Source organism: Macaca mulatta, chromosome 2 (genome assembly GCF_049350105.2).
Source record: "Macaca mulatta isolate MMU2019108-1 chromosome 2, T2T-MMU8v2.0, whole genome shotgun sequence".
In the NCBI taxonomy this organism is placed as follows: Eukaryota; Metazoa; Chordata; class Mammalia; order Primates; family Cercopithecidae; genus Macaca; species Macaca mulatta.
This window is the reverse complement of record NC_133407.1, coordinates 96,892,830-96,914,171: the sequence shown is the minus strand read 5'-3', so window position 1 is coordinate 96,914,171 and position 21,342 is coordinate 96,892,830. Positions and strand designations below refer to the sequence as shown.

General features: G+C 49.6%; 1 protein-coding gene and 1 long non-coding RNA gene across 12 annotated transcripts in view; one reads left to right on the top strand and one right to left on the bottom strand.

Annotated features, from left to right (window-relative positions):
* The window catches only part of LOC144339078 (uncharacterized), a 28,472-nt gene extending 7,611 nt beyond the window's left edge, over window positions 1-20,861 (top strand). Inside the window, exon 3 of the long non-coding RNA XR_013413741.1 lies at window positions 19,104-20,861. This is a non-coding gene — a long non-coding RNA (uncharacterized LOC144339078). The remainder of the gene's footprint in view (window positions 1-19,103) is intronic.
* VPS8 (VPS8 subunit of CORVET complex) overlaps window positions 1-21,342 on the bottom strand; it is a 388,385-nt gene that overhangs the window by 297,160 nt on the left and 69,883 nt on the right. Inside the window, exons 3-4 of one of the 11 annotated variants that reach the window (XM_077991921.1) lie at window positions 6,816-7,075; window positions 5,052-5,152 (exon numbers count right to left, since the gene is read on the bottom strand). The exons of 9 other annotated variants lie outside the window; for them this stretch is intronic. The gene's annotated coding sequence lies outside the window, so the exon portion shown is untranslated. Of the gene's footprint in view, window positions 1-5,051; window positions 5,206-6,815; window positions 7,076-21,342 lie in introns of all 11 variants that reach the window. One more of the 11 variants, XM_077991928.1, reaches the window with a different exon arrangement.

Below are 21,342 nucleotides of genomic sequence, written 5' to 3'. Positions count from 1 at the left end.
AAATGAGTAGGGTCCTGGGGCCTCCACACATGGACACCAGCTTCCCAAGGCCTAAAGATGCCAGGTGGACCCTTGGGTCTGTCCTAGACTGAGGGCTTCCGGGAGTCCATGAATCCCCTGATATTGTGTGCAAAGTATTGTGGATCTGGGCAGCATTATGGGGTTTTAATCTTGTTCTCAAAGGGTCTCTCACCTCAAGAAGGTAAAAACCACTGTGCTGGAGGTTAACACAAAGATGACCCTTGAAGCTGGCCAGAGTGACCCAAAGGTCATGCCACAAGTGGGCCAGAGTGGCACCAGATGACCTCTGGCTGAAACGAGTAGACTGGGTCAGGCTCAGGCAGTTACGTGAGACACATCTCACTTCTACATGTGGGGAGAGATTCTGGAGATGACCTTGGCTCCAGATGACATCTTAAAGCAGATCTCTGCCAGGTGAGATCCCGTGGCCCATGGAACACACCCTCACTGGGCCTGAACTCTCTGTCGGCTTCATCTACTGGGACACTGGCAGGTATTCACAAGTGAGACAGCAAAGATGACCCACCGTGGGCCCCGGGTCTTCCTGGGGTGTCGGTGAAAAGTGTACAGAAGAATCTGGGCCTATAATTTCACAATGTGTATGAAGGTCATCTGTCTCCGAGGGAAAACAGCGGCCAGTCTCCAAGGAGCTATGAGTGTGCCCAGCGCTGATGTGGGCAGCTCAGGGGATCAGAGACAGGGTGGGGAGGTCATTAACGCCAAGGAGACCATCCCAAGGAAAGCAGAGCTGCGTAGCGAAAGGCCCTCAGCCCACCTCTACACTAGCCTTTCTGTGCCGCAGTTCCCTTCTGGGGGAGGATGGCGTTGGCCTGCGGGGTTTCTCAGGGCCCCTTCAGAGCCACCATCCTCGGTTTTAAGAAATGTCCCTCCTGGCCGAGCAAGGTGACTCATGCTTGTAATCCCAGCACTTTGGGAGGCCGAGGCGGGTGGATCACCTGAGGTCAGGGGTTTGAGACCAGCCTGGCCAACATGGTGAAACCCCATCTCTACTAAAAATACAAAAAATTAGCTGGGCGTGGTGGTGCATGCCTAAAACCCCAGCTACTTGGGAGGCTGAGGCAGAATTGCTTGAATCCAAGAGGCGGAGGTTGCAGTGAGCCAAGATTGTGCAACTGCACTCCAGCCTGGGTGACAAAGCGAGACTCCGTCTCAAAAAAAAAAAAAAAAAAAAAGAAATGTGCCTCCTCCCACTCCCTGGGCTCCTGTTTGGGGGGTGGGGAGAGGAGAGATTATCCAAAAGCCACATAAGTTTCCCAGCCCTCTCCCCACTGCACTCCAGGACCACCCACCCAGGGCCTGCCCTGGGCTCCCTCCTCCCAGAAAGTCAATTTCCCTACAAAGGAGTCTGGGGAGCAAGAAGCTCTTTCTGCTTTCTCTTTTGGTTTGCTTGTTTGCTTCCTCTCCCGCTCACATTGTGCATATGAAGGGGACTAGCTGGTTCTCTCGGTCTCGTAAGAGGAAGAGTGGTGACCCTGGCTCAGACAGGTGTGGAAGCAGCATCCTAGCACCGAGGGGTACTGGCTGCTGAGCCAGCCAGGGGTGAGGGGGTGCACTCTTCTCTGGGCCTGCAGAGGTAGAGCCCAGTCTTTGCTGTTCTAGGACAGACACACTGCAGTCCTAGATAACCCCCTAAGCTCTCTTTCTAGAGCCTGATGGCTGCAGAATGTTTTCTACTGGCCAATGCATGCCTGTGTAGTTTATATACATGTGCGTATGTCTATAGATATGTGTGTGTATAAATATAGATAGACGGATATAAATCAAGGGTTTAGGAGGTAGGCGGCGGCACTGACGGCAGCCAAGCCACTGCTAGTTCTTCCAAGAGGGCAGCTCGGGTGTCTCCCTGCACTCCTCTCCCGTCACTTCCGCCTGTGGCTCCTGGTCCCCACTCCCAAGCATCAAGCTGTCATCATCACCAACTCCTCCCTCACTTCCCCCCACAGGCAGGCTGTTGCTATATCCTCACTCATTCCTCCGCAGCAACTCTGAAATCTGTTTCTTTCTGGGTCTCACCCCCTCCCTCAGCAGCCCCCTCATGGTGTCCCCATCTCTCTTTCTGCATCTCCTTGCCTCCTGGTCTCTGTTCCATTGGCTTTTCACTCTGACTCTGAGCTTGTCCATCGCCCTGTCCCACTCCTCTGTGCTTATTCTATGGACACACCAATCTCCCGAACCCCTCTGGATCCTGTCCTCCTCCCCTTCACTCTGCCTCTCTCTCTGTCTTGTCGTGCGTGTTTCTCTCTCTCTATTCATCTCTGTGTCTCTCTCGTCAAGTAACACAGCCAGGCGCTTTTGCTGGGGAGGGTGCATTTCTAACCTCGTTTTTTCTAGCCTCACTGTCAAGTGCACGTTTGCCCTAGCCTGGGCTCCAAGCAGGGGCAGCACAGGGAGAACGGCCCCATGTCTCCACCTCACCAGCTGTGAGAACCTGTGGGCCTGGGGAAGAGCAGCTGGGCCAGGAACCAGTGATGCAGCCCTCTCTGTGATGGAAACAAGACACAGGCCTGGTTAATTTGCATGTCGGGTCTCTTTTACATAAATCTGCATGTCAAGCTGGAGGCCCTGGAGCCAGGTAATGCAAAGTGATGCAAAATAAATTAATCAGTGTGCCCCGCTGCAGGTGTAAGCCAGCCCTTTCTTCCAACCGACAGAGCAAAGCCAGATGAGCTAGTGTCCTTTCAAGGCTGGAGGTGGAGGGTGGGGCGGGGCAGGGTGCTGGCCCTTAGCTGCTTCACCTACCTGCCCCACTCCAGAGTGCCTCTAAGAGACTGGATGGGCCCCAGTGGCTGACCAGGGCCATGAAGCCTGCCAGCCTGAAAAGGGGGCATTAAGACTCACCTCCTCCCATGGGGAAACTGAGGTGCAGGAAGTGGGGGAGGAACTTTCCCAAGGTTACCCAGCTGCCTATGGCTGTGCCAGATCAGAAGCATACACTTTGGCTCTCAGCAAAGTAAACTTCCTGCTCCTTACCGCTGGCTAGAAGCGGGTGAATTTCACTACTTCATTTGAGTGTCTCCAGTGACTTTGGGGGATCAGAGATGAGACTCTTCCCTTCTCCTCCAGCCCAACCTTCAGGGAGGACTGCCCTGACTCTAACCACCTTGGGATGCCCTCCAGCCCTTCCCAGCCCCCACACAGGGCCCTGCTTCCCCTTTAGGGAAAGGCAAAGTGTGAAGGAGCTACTAGTAGGTTTTTCAGCCTCTGGAAAGTGGGACTTCTGGGCTTCTCTTGGACTGGGAAATGGCTCATGAAGGTCCAAGGTTTCCTCCACATGAGAGGAGGATGGGGCAGGTCACGAGCTCCAGAGCCTGCCCCAGACACAGCTCTATTCCTCCCATGTCAGGCAAGGATGAGCCTGCCCTGGGAGCCCAAACACTCCCAAAGGCCTCACACTTCTCCAGATGCAACCTGCAGCTTGTTTTGAGGAGATCCACAGCACATGGCACGTGTTCTGTAACTGCTCTCACGCCCCTCTGCTGTAGGAAGCCGACCAACAGAACCTCCTCCTGCCACTGGAGAGTGTAGGATGACTGTGTGTGCCGATGGCCATCTCAGGAGGCAGGGCAGCCCGTGGTCACAGCCAGGGGCTTTGGAATGAGCCACACCTGTCCTGGTGCTACCACTTGCCAGCTGGGTGGCCCAGGGCAAGATGCCTGGCCTCTCTGAGCCTAGTTTTCTCATCTGTAAAATATGGAAGATAAAGAGTTTCTACCTCACAGTTTTGTTTTTTTTTTTTTTTTTGAGACGGAGTCTCACTCTGTCGCCCAGGCTAGAGTGCAATGGTATGATCTTAGCTCACTGTAACCTCCACCTTCTGGGTTTAAGCGACACAGGTTTTTTTTTTTTTTTTTTTTTTTGAGACAGAGTCTCACTCTGTCGCCCAGGCTAGAGTGCAATGGTGTGATCTTAGCTCACTGTAACCTCCACCTTCTGGGTTCAAGCGACTCTCCCACCTCAGCCTCACGAGTAACTGGGATTACAGGCTCCTGCCATCACGCCTGGCTAATTTTTATTTATTTTTTTTATTTATTTTATTTTTTTTTTGAGACGGAGTCTCGCTCGGTCGCCCAGGCTGGAGCGCAGTGGCCGGATCTCAGCTCACTGCAAGCTCTGCCTACCGGGTTTACGCCATTCTCCTGCCTCAGCCTCCCGAGTAGCTGGGACTACAGGCGCCCGCCACCTCACCCGGCTAGTTTTTTTTTGTATTTTTTAGTAGACACGGGGTTTCACCGGGTTAGCCAGGATGGTCTCGATCTCCTGACCTCGTGATCCACTCGTCTCAGCCTCCCAAAGTGCTGGGATTACAGGCTTGAGCCACCGCGCCTGGCTTGTTTTTTTTTTTTTTTAATTTTTAGTAGAGACGGGATTTCACCATGTTGGCCAGACTGGTCTTGAACTCTTGACCTCAGGTGACCCACCTGCCTCGGCCTCCCAAAGTGCTGGTATTACAAGTGTGAGCCACTGCGCCCGGCCTCCTCATAGGGTTCTAATGGGGCTTAAACAAGACAAAGCATGTACCATATCCCACAGTGTGCCTGGCACCACATACATGTCTATACATGGTAGCCATTGTCATTGCCCCTGCAAGTGTAGGTATCACAACCAGGCCAGCCTAGGTCAGAGGAAGGGAGTGGGAAGCAGAACTAAGCCTACTTGGAGTCTCTCTCTCCCACCCCACCTTCTTCTCCCACCACCTTCTTCTCCCACCACCTTCTCTTTCTCCCACCACCTTCTCCTCCCACCACCTTCTTCTCCCACCACCTTCTCCTTCTCCCACCCCCCTCCCCATCTAGTCTCCACACTTGCACCAGAGGAAACATTCGAAAACACAAACATTATCATACCACTTCCTAACCTTTACTCCTTTCTGGCTCCCTATAGTGTTCAGGATAAAGCCCAAGCTCCTTGACAGAGCCTTAGAAGGCATTTTGGGATCTGGCTTCTGCTTGTCTCTCGAGCCTCATCTCTTATCTTCTTGCAGCCCAGCCTTCCAACATGTTTGCACTCACCTCCAGGCAGCCCCCGCCTGGGCTGCTTCCTGACCCAGCTACTCATTGCCTCTCCTCTTAGCGTAGAAGCTGCTTCCTCCACAACACTTCCATTCCCGTTGCTAAGGATTCAAAGAGAAGGGCTTATGGGGCTCCCAGTCCCAGGAGATCGTGCCTGAGAGGTCAGAGCAGAAAGGACCCCTAAGATCATCTAGTTCAACCTCTCCTTTGGCAGAGGAGAAAACCCAGGCCCCCGAGGGAGGGGGTTTCCTCCAGGTTCCACCCAGCCCCTCTCCACAATTAGCACAAGAGGAAAGCCAATCAGTGACGCCTCCTAGGCACCACAGGCCATTCATCCAAATACATTTGCATTTAATCTCCTCTCCCAGGGAGAATAAATACAGAGGAAAGAATTGTAGGCCCAAAGGAATCAACTGCAAACCCCAAGAATAGACTCCAGGTTTGCATGTCACTGGGGGCAGGGCTATCTTACAGCTTTCCTCAGCCATCTCTGGAGAGGTCACTCTTGTTTTTTTTTTTTTTTTTAGACAGAGTCTCGCTCTGTCTCCCAGGCTGGAGTGCAATGGCACGATCTTGACTCACTGCAACCTCCGCCTCCTGGGCTCAAGCCGTTCTCCTGCCTCAGCCTCCAGGGTAGCTGGGACTACAGGTGCTCACCACCACACCTGGCTAATTTTTGTATTTTTAGTAGAGACAGGGTTTCACCAATGTTGGCCAGGCTGGTCTCCAACTCCTGACCTCAGGGTATCCACTCGCCTCGGCGAGTGCTGGGATTACAGACATGAGCCACAGTGCCCAGCCGAGAGAGTCACTCTTTTTATCTCTTCATAAGATACTCTCTTGCCTCCTCTGCCCAGAGAGAGGGACCCCTCAGACTGGGGCAATGAAGGGGCCTTCTGGGGAGCTGCTGACTTACAGGACAGTCAAGTGAGATCCAGTCCAGGCCACCACTGGCCTGTAGAAAGCACACAGGCCTGGAGTCAGAAGACTTGTGTTCAAGTCCCACTTCCTAGCTGAGCGAATGGGCAAGTCACTTAACCTCCCTTAACCTCGGCGTCCTCAACTGTAAAATGCAGGTAAAGATAGCTCCCTCTTGGCCGGGCGCGGTGGCTCAAGCCTGTAATCCCAGCACTTTGGGAGGCCGAGACGGGCGGATCACGAGGTCAGGAGATCGAGACCATCCTGGCTAACACGGTGAAACCCCGTCTCTACTAAAAAATACAAAAAACTAGCCGGGCGAGGTGGCGGGCACCTGTAGTCCCAGCTACTCGGGAGGCTGAGGCAGGAGAATGGCGTGAACCCGAGAGCCGGAGCTTGCAGTGAGCTGAGATCCGGCCACTGCACTCCAGCCTGGGTGACAGAGCGAGACTCCGTCTCAAAAAAAAAAAAAAAAAAAAAAGATAGCTCCCTCCTCACCAGGCTGGCATGAGGTCATGTGACAGAACAGTGTCCCTAAACAGTTCAGCTTTCAAACATGCATTCTCCTTAATGAGACAGGACGGACCCAGGGAGTTGCTGATCAGGAAGCAGCCCCCCTTCTGCTCTTGCTCACACTCTGTGCCTAATCTGCTATGGACCGAAAAGTGTTGGGCTTATAAATATTTGTTCCTTATGGCCAGACTTTCATGAGTTTTATCAGCCCAGCTGATAAGATAATCCTGGCCTGTTGGGTGAGCTCTGGCACCTGGTGTTCTGCATTGCAGGTGACCTCTCAGACCTAACTTTTTAATACCTAGCAAGTCAATACAGAGGCTCTCAACTTACAGGCTGGAGAGGAGGGGCATCTGAGGGGGACTCCGAAATTAATTCTCTTTGTTTCTGGATCTGATGTCTAGAGTTGACCGGAGACTCCGAGTTAACACCTTTCATGCCAGATGGTGACTGGGTCTCCACTGGCTCCACTGAGCTCAGAATCAAAATGGTTTTGAAAAGACTCGAAGTGAGCACCCTTCTCCTTTAATTAAGCATGAAATCGCCATATCTATTTCATCCTTTGAAAACTGAAACCCAGGAAGGCAGGTTCCCTGGGCAGAGAGAAGAGGTGTGCAGAATTAATATTCCATCTCGACTTTTCCTGTGTAACTTAATAAGTTGCCTAAGCTTATCAGGGACTCTAGCTGCATTTAGCCACGGGGCTGGCCTGGATCACACGGCTGGGTCACCTTCCCAGTTGACAAAGCTCACATTAGCGCGATTGACAGGCCAGGAGGGCCAGAGGCAATACAAAGTGAGCCAGGGTTAAGGTGAAAAGCTGGGACCCGTCCCACCTTGCTGAATAGCATGTTACCATTTGGTAACACATCCCTTCTCTCTCAGATGTTTTAGCTGGATCCTCCCAGAATCCCCCCTGCCCACCCTCCATGGGGCCTGAACTGTACCTGCTTTCCTGGGTGCTGAGTTTGGGGCCTCAGATTGGCCCCAACTGCCTTCCACTTCTCCTAGGCTCACTTTTTCTAGAACTTTTCTGGGACTACCCCAGCTCTGTACCTCCAAGAGGACAGGCAACCGCCTGGACTAGCTCCATCCTGACCGCCAGCAGCCTCTCCCCCAACTTCAGCCCCTCCTCTGCATCCAGAGGCCAAGCCCAGGCTTGCTTCTCTCTGGAGCTGCAGGCTCTCAAGGACTCTGTTTCCCAAAAGGAAAGGTCTCATAGAAAATCAGAGGATCTTTGAAGGGAATCCTTGGAACCAGTGTGGGAACGGCTCCCCTGGGCATTCATCTCTTTTGGAACATCCACTGAGCTTAGGATTCTCTCCAGAAGAGGCACCTGGTCAGGGGAGGGGAGGAAATACAAAAATTGAATTTTCCTCATAATAATAGAGTATATAATAATAATAATAATCCCTTCTAGAGCTAGAAGGGATTTCAGACACTGACTAATCCAATCCTGCTTTTTAACAGATTGATAGACCAAGGTTCCAGGAGAGAAAATGATCTGTCTAACGAGTTCTAATAACTAACTAAGGCAGAACCAGTGGGGCTTTTGCTCAGGACATGAAAAAACACAGAGAGAAGAATGAGAGAAAGAAAAAGAGAGATACAGAACCCCTCTGCTACAGGAGTTGGCCCACATGCTTGGATCACGGAGAAAGTGGGTGTCTTGGTCCTTGGAGACATGCCCCCTGCTCTAGGACACCCTCTGGGATCTTGTTAGTGTCTGTCCCTTTGAACACCCGAAGAGGCACCATCCGTGTGCTCCTGCCAGCTAGGGGTGATGCGTCCCGCTAGGAGGTCAAAGGCAAGGGCTCTGGGGTCCGGCACACCTGGGTCAAATCTTGGCTCCACTACTCAGTTGTGTCTGTGAGACTCAACCAAGTTACTGAACCTTCTTTGTGCCTCAGTTTCACCATTTAGAGGATGGGGATAATAGAAATCACCTCATATAGTCCATAAATGCAATAATGTGTGTAACATGCCTGACATAGATTACACCTGAACATAAACTCCATGAAGGCAGACACTATTTCCTGCCATTTCCTCAGCTTCTAGAACATGCTATATAGAGAATGAATGGATGCAGCATATGCTGTTTCATCAATTATTTTCCTTCATAGTTATTATCATTATCATTATTATTGTCCAGAGTATTTTCTTTCTTTCTCTTCCTTTTCTTCTTTTCTTCTTTCTTTCTTTTTCTTTCTTTCTTTCTCTTTCTTTCTTTCTCTCTTTCTTTCCTTCTTTTTCCTTCCTTCCCTCCTTCTTTCTTTCTCTCCCTCTCTTTCCTCCTTATTTTTTCTTTCTCTCTTTCTTTTTCTTTATTCCTTTCTCTTCCCTTTATTTTTTTTATTTTTATATATTTTTTTGAGACAAGGTCTGTCTGTGATGCCCAGGCTGGAGTGTAGTGGCATGATCACACAGCTCACTCCAGCCTCAATCTCCTGGATTCAAGCAATCCTCCTGCCTCAGTCTCCCAAATAGCAGGGACCACAGGCACATGCTACCATGTCTGGCTAATTTTTTTTTATTTTTTGTAGAGATAGGGATCTCATTTTGTTGCCCAGGCTGGTCTTAAACTCCTGGGCTCAAGTCGTCCTCCCACCTCAGCCTCCCAAAGTGCTGGGACTACAGACATGAACCACGACTCCCGTCCCCAGAGTATTTTCTGGTTCTACTTCATCCACCTTTTCTTTCTTATCCTGGACTCCTTTCTGTTGAAGCCAATTTTGCTCACACAGTACCTACTACGTGCATCAGCGTGTGCACGTGCACCCCAACAGCCACACACTTTCACACCTGCACATCCCTAAGCTGGTGTTGCTGACTCTCAGCGTGTCTCTTCTCACCTGCAGGGGGAGAGGGAGAACCATGAGGCTGAGTCCCAGCCCTTGCTTTCCTACCCAGCCCCCTTTCCATCCAGTGTTCACATTGCTGCCCGCTTCATGTACTTTACAATCCTGACTACCTTTCTCTAGCTTACTTTGTGCTGCCTAATAAGTCGAATAAGTTTCGTTTTGGTTTTAAAAAATGAAAAAATTCCCATCACTATTTCTTCCTTTCCAAAGAAGGCAGTCCACTTAGTTCTGTTTTGTCTGATTCAAAACTGACTGATGTAATTCCCCTCTGCTCTGACAAATGGGGACCTCAGCAAAGAAGGAAATAGAGCCAGAGTGAAAAGAGAAGGGGTCAGGGGCTTTCTGGAGATTTATGAAGCTCCCATTCGAGCACAGGCAGCTGGACAGCGCTCCTCCTTCTTCAGGCCCTGAGTTTCAGAAAAATACAAGACTCTGAGACGCGCCTTCATTTGAGTCATTTGGGTGGAGTTGGTGTGTTTATCTGTGCTATCTTCCCATTTCCCTCTCCTTCTTGAGTTTAGAGCAGTGAGGGGTGAGCAGCAATGTCTGCTTTCTTCTATTCTGGGGATCCAGGACACTGGGGCAAGATGCAGAGAGATCATCCTTCAATTCTCAAATCCTATTTAACTCCCTTTCCCCACCCCCGGGTTGAGAGTTTTAATTCACTCTGTATTAATGATAATCTGGAGGGGAAAATGTGTAGGAAATTGATAGACTAGGTCAGCCATGGTGGCTCACGCCTGTAATCCCAGCACTTTGGGAGGCTAAGGTGGATGGATCACCTGAGGTCAGGAGTTCGAGACCAGCCTGGCCAACATGGTGAAACCCCGTCTTTACTAAAAATACAAAATTAGCTGAGCGTGGTGGCATGCGCCTGTAGTCCCAGCTACTTGGGAGGCTGAGGCAGAAGAATCACTTGAACCTGGGAGGCAGAGGTTGCAGTGAGCTGAGATCGTGCCATTGCACTCCAGCCTGGGCAACAAGAGCAAAACTCTGTCTTGAAAAAAAAAAAAAAAGAAAGAAAGAAATTGATAGACTAGATTGTAATACAGCATGAATAACTCAACCATGCAAATTAATGCAGGCCCACAAGTCTAGGCCTGAAAGAATCAGACCACTTATTTGCTTCTATTATTAAATAAGAATTTGCTTAATAATAGAAAATAATAATAATTTAAAATAAGGCCTATGGCCTTTTAACACCAGTGCTCTGCCAGAGACTGGATTGGTGTGACCTGACCTGAAGATAAACTGTAAAGTGAAATATTCTATCAGACAAACCTTAGGAGTTTGCTTGTGTACTTCCTTAATGTACACAGCCAAAAAACAGATCCCATTTACTTTCTCTTTTTTTTTTTTTTTTTTTTTTTTGAGACCGAGTCTCACTCTGCCACCTAGGCTGGAGTGCAGTGGTGCAATCTCAGCTCACTGTAACCTCTGCCTCCTGGGTTCAAGCCATTCTCCTGCCTCAGCCTCTAGAGTAACTGGGATTACAAGCATGTACCACCGTGCCCGGCTAATTTTTATATTTTTAGTAGAGGCGGGGTTTCACCATGTTGGCCAGGCTGGTCTTGAACTCCTAAGCTCAGGTGATCTGCCCGCCTCAGCTTCCCAAAGTGCTGGGATTATAGGCATGAGCCACCGCGCCCAGCCTCATCTTCTTTTTAAAGACTTCACTGAACAAGGGTGTCAGTGTGCTAAATTAATGGAAATGTTGGCTCTGTGCAGATAAGTGGTTTCCATCCTTTGGAGGCTGGCCTCCTTCTGTTTGTCTGAGCTCAGGTCTCATTGGGCACAGTGCCTGATGCTGACTTAAGTGTCCAGCAGCCCTTGCCCCAGCCAAGCAGGGAGGCCGGGTGAGGTGGTCCCCTTAGTGGGGCACCAATGGGCTAAGGTAGGTGGCAGGAGCATCTCTTACCATGATCACAGGCCCTTTGAGGGAAGGGAAGAACCTACTGAGTTGAGAGTAGGCGTGTGCACCAAGTTCAGCAAATCGGCAAAGCAGGTTCCAGTGCATTACTGGAGTAGGAGAATCTGAAGTGGCATCAAGGCTAGAGTGTGGAGCCAGGGAGTCATAGAGCTGAGGGCATTCTCCGCTGGCCTGGCCGTTATACCCTAGATGCATGCCCTGCCTGTGGCCATAAGAGTTGAGCACAAGGCACTGCCTGCTCATCAGTTCAGTGTCCATGGCTCTGTTCTGCCCCAGATTTGGGCTCCCTTTTGGCCCCAGGCTCTCTCCAGTACATCCTTCCTGGCTTGTCCTACCTAGACTTGGGCACTGGTTCTGTCTCTACTTCATGACTATCTTGGAACTCACATTACTCTCAGCCATCAAGAACTGCCCTTCTCCCCAGGCACTGAAACCTACCTTGGTCCCTGCAGCTGCACCTGATTCACAGGCCTGGGACACCAAAGCATTCCAGACTCCCGGCCTTGGGGTGGAATGGGAAGGTGGCATGAAGAAGGGGTGGGAATTAGAAAATAAAAGACTGGATTGCAGTGGACAAGGAGGAGAACAATTTGGGTGAGTATTAGAAAGACAGCTAAATATATACTCCCTGGGTGCTCGCGGTGAGTGGGCTGAGTTCCTCACAGGGCCAGCGGTAGCAAGATTGCGACATTCAATTCATTTCCAGTACCCTTGGGGATAAACTGAGAACCCTTGCTGTCAACCCCAATGATGTGGCCTCAGCCTGATTCTTTGACTTTCAGGTAAGACCTCTAAGGAACGACAGAAGGGTTGTTTAAGTGGAGAAAAATGTGTTCAAGCTCCCAGCAGCGTGCTAAAGCACTTTTTTTGTCCGCTCTACTTTTGCTCCAAGAATGTCTTCTTTTTTACTTCTGGAGGTCTTGATGCTGACAGCAAGCACCTGGCTTTTCTGATCTGAGAGTCCTGTTTGTCGCCTCACAATGGGCCTTACTTCTATTTTATGATATCCTCTATTTCACACCCTCAGCACTTGTCAGCAGAGGGTAAAGGAAACAATCAGCTCTATGAACTGGGCGCTATCAGTATTTGCCTTCCGGCCTCGTCATGGGTCACAGGCTCTGACGCAGGCCTGATGCCGTGGGAGTCTTTACCTGGTTACCCAGCCACTCACACCCCCAGAGGTGCACAGCGCTTGTCACTCAGATCCATCCAAACAGAAATCTTTCCTTCGGAGTCACTCTCGCTTCGCCTCATCTTCCTCCATAAACCCAACCTTGGAAAATTTTCCTATCCAGCTTTAAAAACAAGTAGTGACTACCTGAATGGGAACACAGGTGGCATATTTATCAACATTTCAGATGATACAAAATCAAGTAAGAAATCACGAAATAGGGTAACAGAGTAAGGTTCCATGTCAGCCTTGATAGGTTAGAACAAGGAACTGAATTTAACAAGATGAAATTTATCAGCAGTAAATGTGAAGTCCCGCCCTTGGGCTTAAAAAACTAACAAAAAACCCCAGCATGGCTGTACAAATTCAGAATTTGGAAAATGAGGCTAAAAGTGCTACACGTTGGCTACAAACTCATTGTGAGTCAAGAGTCAAAAAACCTAAGGCGAGTTTAGGCTGCATCATTGGAAATGTAGAATATGAACGAAGGAGATAAGGGAGGTGATGATCCCGTGCTCAACATTGCAGGAGCACACCTGATGTGCTGTGTGTCATTCCTACATCGCTTTATTTATTTATTTGGAGATGGAGTCTCGCTCTGTCGCCCAGGGTGGAGTGCAGTGGCGTGATGTCAGCTCACTGCAACCTCTGCCTCCCGGGTTCCAACAATTCTTCTGCCTCAGCCTCCTGACTAGCTGGGACTACAGGCGCCCGCCACTGCGCCCGGCTAATTTTTTGTATTTTATTAGAAACGGAGTTTCACCATGTTGCCCAGGCTGTTCTCGAACTCCTGAACTCAGGCAATCTGCACGCCTCGGCCTCCCAAAGTGTTAGGATTGCAGGTGTGAGCCACAGCGCCCAGCCCCTACATCACTTTAAAATGAACACTGATAAGCTCTAGTACTTCAGAGAGAGGTGGAAACAGGGAGATGGAGAATCTGAGAATCTGGAAATTAAAAAAACAAATGAAGACCATGGCCATGAAAGAACTAAGGAAGTTTAAGCCAAAAGAGAAATAAAGATTTAAGGGGGACATGAAAGCTATTTTTCAGGCCAGGCATGGTGGCTCATGCCTATAATCCCAACATTCTGGGAGGCCAAGGCAGGTGGACCACTTGAGGTCAGGAGTTCAAGACCAGTCTGGCCAACATGGTGAAACTCCGTCTCTACGAAAAATACAAAAATTAGCCAGACGTGGTGGTGAGCACCTGTAATCCCAGCTACTTGGGACGCTGAGGCAGGAGAAACCCTTGGACCCGGGAGGCAGAGGTTGCAGTAAGTCAAGATCACACCACTGTACCCCAGCTTGGGTGACAAAGCAAGACTCCATCTAAAAAAAACACAAAAAACAAAACACTGTTTTTCAGCACTTTATGGACTGCCCTATGCAAAAGGGATGAGGCTTCCCCTGCCCTGCCGCCCACCCAACTCTAGAAGACAAAGTTGGTCCATTTAAGTTAAAGGGAGTTAAATGTCAGTCCAGTTGGAGAAAGAAAAGAGCTTTCTTTCTTTCTTTTTTTGACAGAGTCTTGCTCTGTCGCCAGGCTGGAGTCCAGTGGCGTGATCTCGGCTCACTGCAACCTCCGCCTCCCAGGTTCAAGCAATTCTTCTGCCTCAGCCTCCCGAGTAGCTGGGACTACAGACAGCACACCACCATGTCCAGCTAATTTTTTATTTTTAGTAGAGACAGGATTTCACCATGTTGGCCAGGATGGTCTCGATCTCTTGACCTCATGATCAGCCCACCTCGGCCTCCCAAAGTGCTGGGATTACAGGCTTGAGCCACCACGCCTGGCCAACAGCTTTCTTTTCTAACAGTGAGAACTGCCCAAAGTTGGGATGTTCTGCTGGATTAGGTAATGAGCTTCCTGACACTAGAGATATTCAGCCAAAAGCTGGAGGATCACGTATCAGGGATGCTGCAGAGAGTATTCTTGTATTTGTCAGAGGATTAGATCTGATGACCTTCAAGGACGTTTTCACCTCGGAGATGCTCTGATTCTGGGGGAACTCTATTATAATTTATTATACCATCCCGTACATGAGAATATCTAATTCCTTTTGGTAAAGCAATAAAGCTTGAGAATTTAGGCAATATTTCCCAGTTCTTTTCAGATTCAGTTTTAAAATGTCAGATAAAAGCATTGACTCTAGAGACAACTGCATGGGTTTACACCTTAACTCTGTTACTTATCAGCTGTGTGACCTTGGGCAAGTCACTTAACCTCTCTGGGCCTCATTTCCTCATTTATAAAATAAGGATAATTATAGTGCCTACTTCATTGAGATGTCATGAGGATTAAATAAATTAGTATTTGAAGAGCACTCGGAACATTGCTACCACATAGTATTATAAATGTGTTTATTACATTAAAAATCATGTAAAATAGCTTAAACAAGTAATAGGAACAGTCTCAAATGGTTTAACAAATGGTTTAAGGAGGTCCTCCTTTACCAACTTATCACCAGCAGCTCTGGAGGTAAAATAACCAAGAGCCCAGGGTAGCAGAAAAAAAAAAAAGCAAAATCACATAGGCTCCCTATGCGCTCAGAAGGAAGAAAAAGCTTCCTGCTGTTGGTGTACAGTAACCTCCACAAAGGCCTGTGTGTTTAATGACACCAGATTATCCCTACCTCCCCCATCCCTCCTCTCTCTTCTTGGAGTTGCTAGGAGGCCAGGGGTGTGCTGCAGTGTAACAAAGCTGCGTCAGGGGAGGCTGGGGGCCAGAGCCTGTTAGATATATAGGGCCTGTTCGAGGGAGCTTAATATCCTCTTACTGGAATAACTATTGTCCCAGCTTCTCAACAAATACCAACCATCATTAATAAAAGGACTAATAAAAGCCTTTATTGCACTCAGGCACTGGTCTTGCTTTTTCTAGCTCCAAGGCCTTGGCAGAGGCAGCCGTTGAGGATGAGGGCTAGAAAAGCTGAGGCTCCCCCTGCACCCAAGAGCTCAGCCCAGGCCTCCAGCCCAGTCCATCACCCTTCCCAAGGCCAAGGGCCGCAATCGGTGAGACCTCTCGTCAAAGAAGAGCTGGGCAGTCAGACAGTGGGAGACTGGAGCATGAAGATAATGTATCATTTAGGCATCAGACTCTTGGGTCATTGTAAATAGCGACTATAGGGTGGTGAAAAAGAAAAGGTTGTCTTATCATGACTTTCTTTCAAGAAGCTGAAAGCACATCATCTTGCAAGACTTTTACCCACATTTTACAGAGGCATTTAGGGGCTCACTCAGTCCTATGATACATGGCATCCTTGCCAAAACTGACCAGACTCCAACAGTCCTTACTCCCAAATCTAGCACCATTCTGATATAAAAAGGAAGTGTGAGGCTATATCTATCTCCGCCCAGTCCCGGATTCTGTGAACGCTGTCATCATTGCCATCGCTTCTCTAAATTATTATTGTTATTATTTTAATAACTAGTGGGTAGAGTTGAGTGGGTGGTGAATGTCAGATAATTACTAAGACCCCAAAATTAAAGTGGTTGAGTCCTTACTTTTCCACGGCTGCTCAAGATGAAAATGAAAGCTGGCCTTCAGGTGGCCCTGGGAGGAACCCTAATCTTGAGATAGAGTGAGCCCAGGTGGGGAAGGCAATGGAGGAAGAACAGGCCCAAAAGGCCTAGGAAGTCAGACTTGGAAACTCTAGATCCCGGATTACAGGACCCTGAGTGAGAGAGCACAGTCAAACCAACCTGGCTTCAAACCTTGGGTCTGCTTCTCCTTTGCTGCATGACCTTGGGAATTTACCTAGCCTCTCTGAACTTCACGTTCCTCATCCATCAAATGAGGATAATAATCATAACTAGTCCCTAGAGCTGTTGTCGTAAGTAAGGGTTAGAGGACAGAGTGTGAGAAATCCAGAAATGTGGGTTCTTTCATCCCTAAGCCTAGAGCTTTGCCAGTAAGGAGACCACTCACTGTGGAGCTGCAGAACTTTCCTGGCATCAGGGACATTAGGAAGCAGAGTCCTCTTCTCAGGACTAGCAGTTCAGTGGGAAACAACTTTAGCCTCAGTTTCCCCCCATTTAAGACAGGGCAACAAAATCTCTTGGGCCCTCGGCCCCTCCCTGCCCCGAGGGCTGTCAGATGGATAAAGGAGACAGGGTCCTGGGAGGAAAGGTGGGCGTTAATAACAGCACCCTGGATCTCTATTATTATTGTCATTATTCTGGCTGTGTCCTGTAAGCAGCGGGGACCCAGGTGACTCACTGTCTGCCTGCAGCAGCCCAACATCGGCCTGTTGGGACTTGCCGGCCTGCCAGGATTCCTCCACCAAAGAGGCCTTTGCTTCTTTCTCAGCTCCTGATGGGAGCTCTCAGGGTCCCCATGGCTAGGTGAAAAGGGAGTGGGAGGGGGCATTGGAGACAGAGTGCACGGCTCAGAGAGGTTGGGACACCTGTGCCAACAGCTACGAGTGAGCCTAGGGCATGGAGTGGCAGGAGCTGGGGCCCCTGGAGGTTGTGGGGTTCACACCTGGAGAGACTACCTGATTCCTTCGGAGTGGTCCTGGGGATGGTAGGCCCCAGGGAGAGGGCGGTGAGAGACAGTGACAGTTCCGGCCTGAGTCTAACCCTGGGACAGCTGTCCCAGGTGGGACGGGGTGGGCAATGGGATGAGGATCAAGCCCCTCTCCTCCTGCAGGGGAGCTGCTCTGGGTGGCTGGGGCCTGGCATAAGAATCATCAGCAGATGATTCTGACACTCTGTAACCCAAATGCCTGGGTCCTAAAATCTCAGCAATTGTTGGGGATAGAGAAAGGGAACTGGGGTGCCTCTGACAGCCACCAAGCCCCCTGCCATGCGAGCTCTCTATAAATGTGATTTGAACAACTATGACTCACCCGCACACACCCCTGCAGTTTCGTGGTGAGGACACAGCTAATCATAGCTGTGTTTGGGGGAGGAAGAGGGATTTTGCCACAAGCTCCACAACAGGCTAACTCCCTCCTTCTCCAGGATGGCAAAGCGGGTGTGACAGGCCAGGAGTTTGGCAAGTAGGAGTTTCTGCCTCCCTGGGGATTGGCTCTGCCCAGGGAAAGAGCACATCCCTAGAAGGGCCATTAAGGTCAGGGTTGGTTCCCAGGTTTCTGATCAGAGATGACACCGGGAAGACCTGAGCTGGACTCCCTCCGACCTGTCAGGGATGATGTTTGCTTGGGTCTTGTTTTTGTTTTGATCAGGGCTGAAAGGCACCAATTACAGGACACCTAGTTGTATCCCAAACTATCGATGAGGAAATCAAGGTCTCAAGAGGGTGAAATGACTTGTTCAAAGTCATAAAGGGAGAGTCTTAGAGGCAGAGCCACCGCCCCAGCTGCAGATTTGTTGTTCTTTCTGCAAATTCTTCTACGTCTATTTTGATTCCCTAAGAAATGACAACAAAAACAAAAATATCAGCTACCATTCACTGACTAATACCTGCCAGTTACTAGATTAGGTGGTTTATGTATATTACCTCAGGCTGCAAATGGAGATGAGGCGTTCGAATGTCGGGTTTACAACTCTACATTTTCTTCCAGGTCTGAGGTGCAATCATTCTGTGCCGCATGCTCTCAAATTCACAGCCAATCAGGCCGTGCTTGCTTTATCCATTGATCTAGTACTTTCTACATGTGAGGATCTTGATTGGGCTCCAGGAATCCACAGATAAAATAGGACAAGTTTCTTGACAGTGCACTAGGATCAATGATTTACCAGAGTTATAGATAAAGGATCAGGAATACAGACAAATGTGTACTGGGAAGATGAAGAAGGCTTCCAGATTCAGTGACATTTAGGCAGGGTTTTGAAGGGTGAGTAGGAGTTTGCCAGGTGGGGCTGCAGATGAGAAAGATGAAGTACATGCAAAGAAAATCACATGTGGAAGAGCTGGTGGAGTGAAAGTGTTCTGTGTGTTTGAGAACAACAAATATTTTGAGACAGAGTGTGGTGGAATGAAGGGGAAGGTGTTAAATCACACCACAGAGGCAGGTTGAGACTACCTGAGCAAGGCCTTCCTTCTAGGCTAAGGAGGGCACCGCTCAAGAGGTTTAAGCAGACATCTGCTTTGGAAGGATTCTGAGACTCTCATTCCTAGCTTATGTAAATACATATTCTACCTCTGATGTAGCCTGTCTCTCTCCCCCAGACCTCATTTGTCTAGGCACCTGTGAATATGTTTGTCCACCTGGAATGCTAAGAGTCCTCCAGTGAGGCTGACACTGACTGCCAGCTGTGGTCACAAACTCCTGCTCTTTGCCTCTGCACAAGAACATTCTGGGCGCTCCTCTGGCATTCCCCTCATTGACTGGGTATTAGTGGGGTCTTTACACCCTGGCATTCTGCTTGGTCAGGCGCTGTCAGATGGCCCATTCAGTGGAGCTGGGTCTTGGACCCACAAAAAACCCTTCCCTGTCCCTCTTCTGGTCCCAGCCCCTGGCCTACCCCAAACCAAGCTCTGCCCCCACGAGAACTACCCTCTCCACCCTACCCCAACTCACATCCCAGGGTGCTTTAACCTTCCTGTTAGAACATGCTTTCTTTCCCCTGCTTTCTCCCTGGCTGGCTTTCCAGCCCACCCTGGTCTGGGTGCCTGCAATACAGTGGCATTCTTCTTGTCAAGTTGAAAAAAGGACCTTTCTTTCATGTATATTTTCATTTTCAATCTCAGTTAATCATCCAAAAGAGACTTCCTGACAGAGAGAACAGAAGACGCCTTTTGGAGCCCGACAGGCTTGAAGCTGGGCTGTGACCTTCAGCAACCATTTCACTTCTCTGAGCTCCAATATCCTCATCTGTAAAATGGGAACATCAGCCCTCACCGGGCAGAGATTACAAAAGATAACATGCATGTCCATCAATCAAGGAAGGGTTGAGTTCAGTCGAGAGACCCGAGCAGGAAGGGGCACATTCCTAAGCTTCTTCTAAGAACTGGTACCTTTAGCTTCCGGCTAAAAAAACACAAAACAGAGTGTGTTAAATCAGGGCTTTGCGCTGTTGCAAGTGACGCTGTAGTGAAATGGGAAGGAACCCACCCCCAGTAAGGATCCTAAGGCCTCTGCCAACAGGAGGAAGACGTGTCCTTCCTGTTCCTAAGGGAAATGAAAGGCTGCAGCCAAAGCTATCTTCCAAAGCCCAGCAGACAGGTGGCTCTTGGGCTGACCTTTGCCAGGCTGGTAAGCCTCATAGTTTCATTGTTCCACCCGGGCTGGGGAGCTGGTTGGTGGAGTTGGCTTAGAGAAGGGTATTTTGTATCTGGCTTTTGGAATGACTAATGAATGAGCTGTCTCCACTGCAGGAGAATTATGCCACTTAAGCAAAACCCAGCCGGGCTGGTCGGCTCTGAGATAGCTAATAGGAAATGCCTGTCAGAGCACTGACGCTTCAAAGCCAAATATATTCTCACTGTGTTCTCTGTTTGCTAAGTTTACTTTATGCAAAATATAACTCAGCTGAAAATATGTAGATGGCAGAGTGCTCGCTCCTTCCCTCTGGAAGAAATTGCGAAGATGGGGAGGAGAGCAGTTCGCAGTTAACCCTACTGGTCCTGCCAGGCTGAGGAAGAGCCAGACCCAGAGATCTACTTGCTAGAAAGTCTGTGCCCCTGATGGGTCCATAGCAACTGCAGTCTTCAAAATAGAGGCAACTCCCTCCTGCCACATTTCCAGACAAGGGGAGTACAGGGAGCGTGGCACTGGTGAGCACAAACAACCCGCCTGCCAACTTGTCCCGTGTGGCAGGGGCCAACAAGGCCATGTGGGGACAGCTGAAGTTTTGACCTGTTTAGTGACCTTGCCCACCAATACCCACCCCTCACTGGTGAGGGGCAACAGCTTCCAACCAAGAAGCAACCAAAAAAGTCCGTGACTCCTATAACCCCTGAATGGAGCAACAGCCGGGGGATGCTGAAGCAATGTAATCTATGAGAAGAGCACTGGATGGGGAGTCAGGGGAGCTGGGTTCTGGTCCTGCTTCTGCCTCTTCTTCTACGACCTTGCAGGAAAGGTTTTCAGGCCTTGGCTTCACCATCTATAAATGGAGAGATTGGACCAGCTCAGCAATTTCTAGTGTCACATGACACTACCACTCTGTATTATACACAACAGAATGGAGGCAGGAGTGTGGCAACGGCACCCCATTCTCAATTCCCTGACCCTCTCCCTCTCTCAAGAATTGCCATAAGGAGCTGGGCATAAAGACAGGATCATCTTTACAGAGATACGTGAGATTTCTCAATACCCAAAGTAGAAAAGATCCCCCGAGGCCATGACCATGGAATGAGCATGTGCAGATCCCTTGCTGAGGAGGAGCAAAGAGACAGGAACTCCTGCAGCCTTTGACTTGGAAACATCCTGATTCCCATAAGGCCACAGTCACCAGGTAGCTTGCTGGCAGCTCCTTCCTCTTCCCAAACACCCTCCCTACATCAAAGGTCTGGCCTCCTTCATGGAAGGCATTTGGGTTTACTCCTCTGGGACAGAAGTGGTGAGGGCTGGGCCTACGGAGCCGTGGGCTTCTCAGAAAGACCTGGAGAATAACCATGGAACACCCAAGTGTGTGACGCAGAGTAGGGATGAAAATATTAATTAGACATGAAGAGCTCCCTGTTTGGTTGCAAGATGAGAACACACAGAGGAGGCTAGGTGCGGTGGCTCACGCCTGTAATCCCATCACTTTGGGAAGCGGAGGTGGATGGATCACAAGGTCAGGAGTTTAAGACCAGCCTGGCCAACACTTTGAAACCCCGTCTCCACTAAAAGTACAAAAATTAGCCGGGCGTGGTGGCGGGCACCTGTAATCCCAGCTACTCGGGAGGCTGAGGCAGGAGAATGGTTTGAACCATGGAGGCAGAGGTTGCAGTGAGCCGAGATCGCACCACTGCTCTCCAGCCTTGGGGACAGAGAGAGACT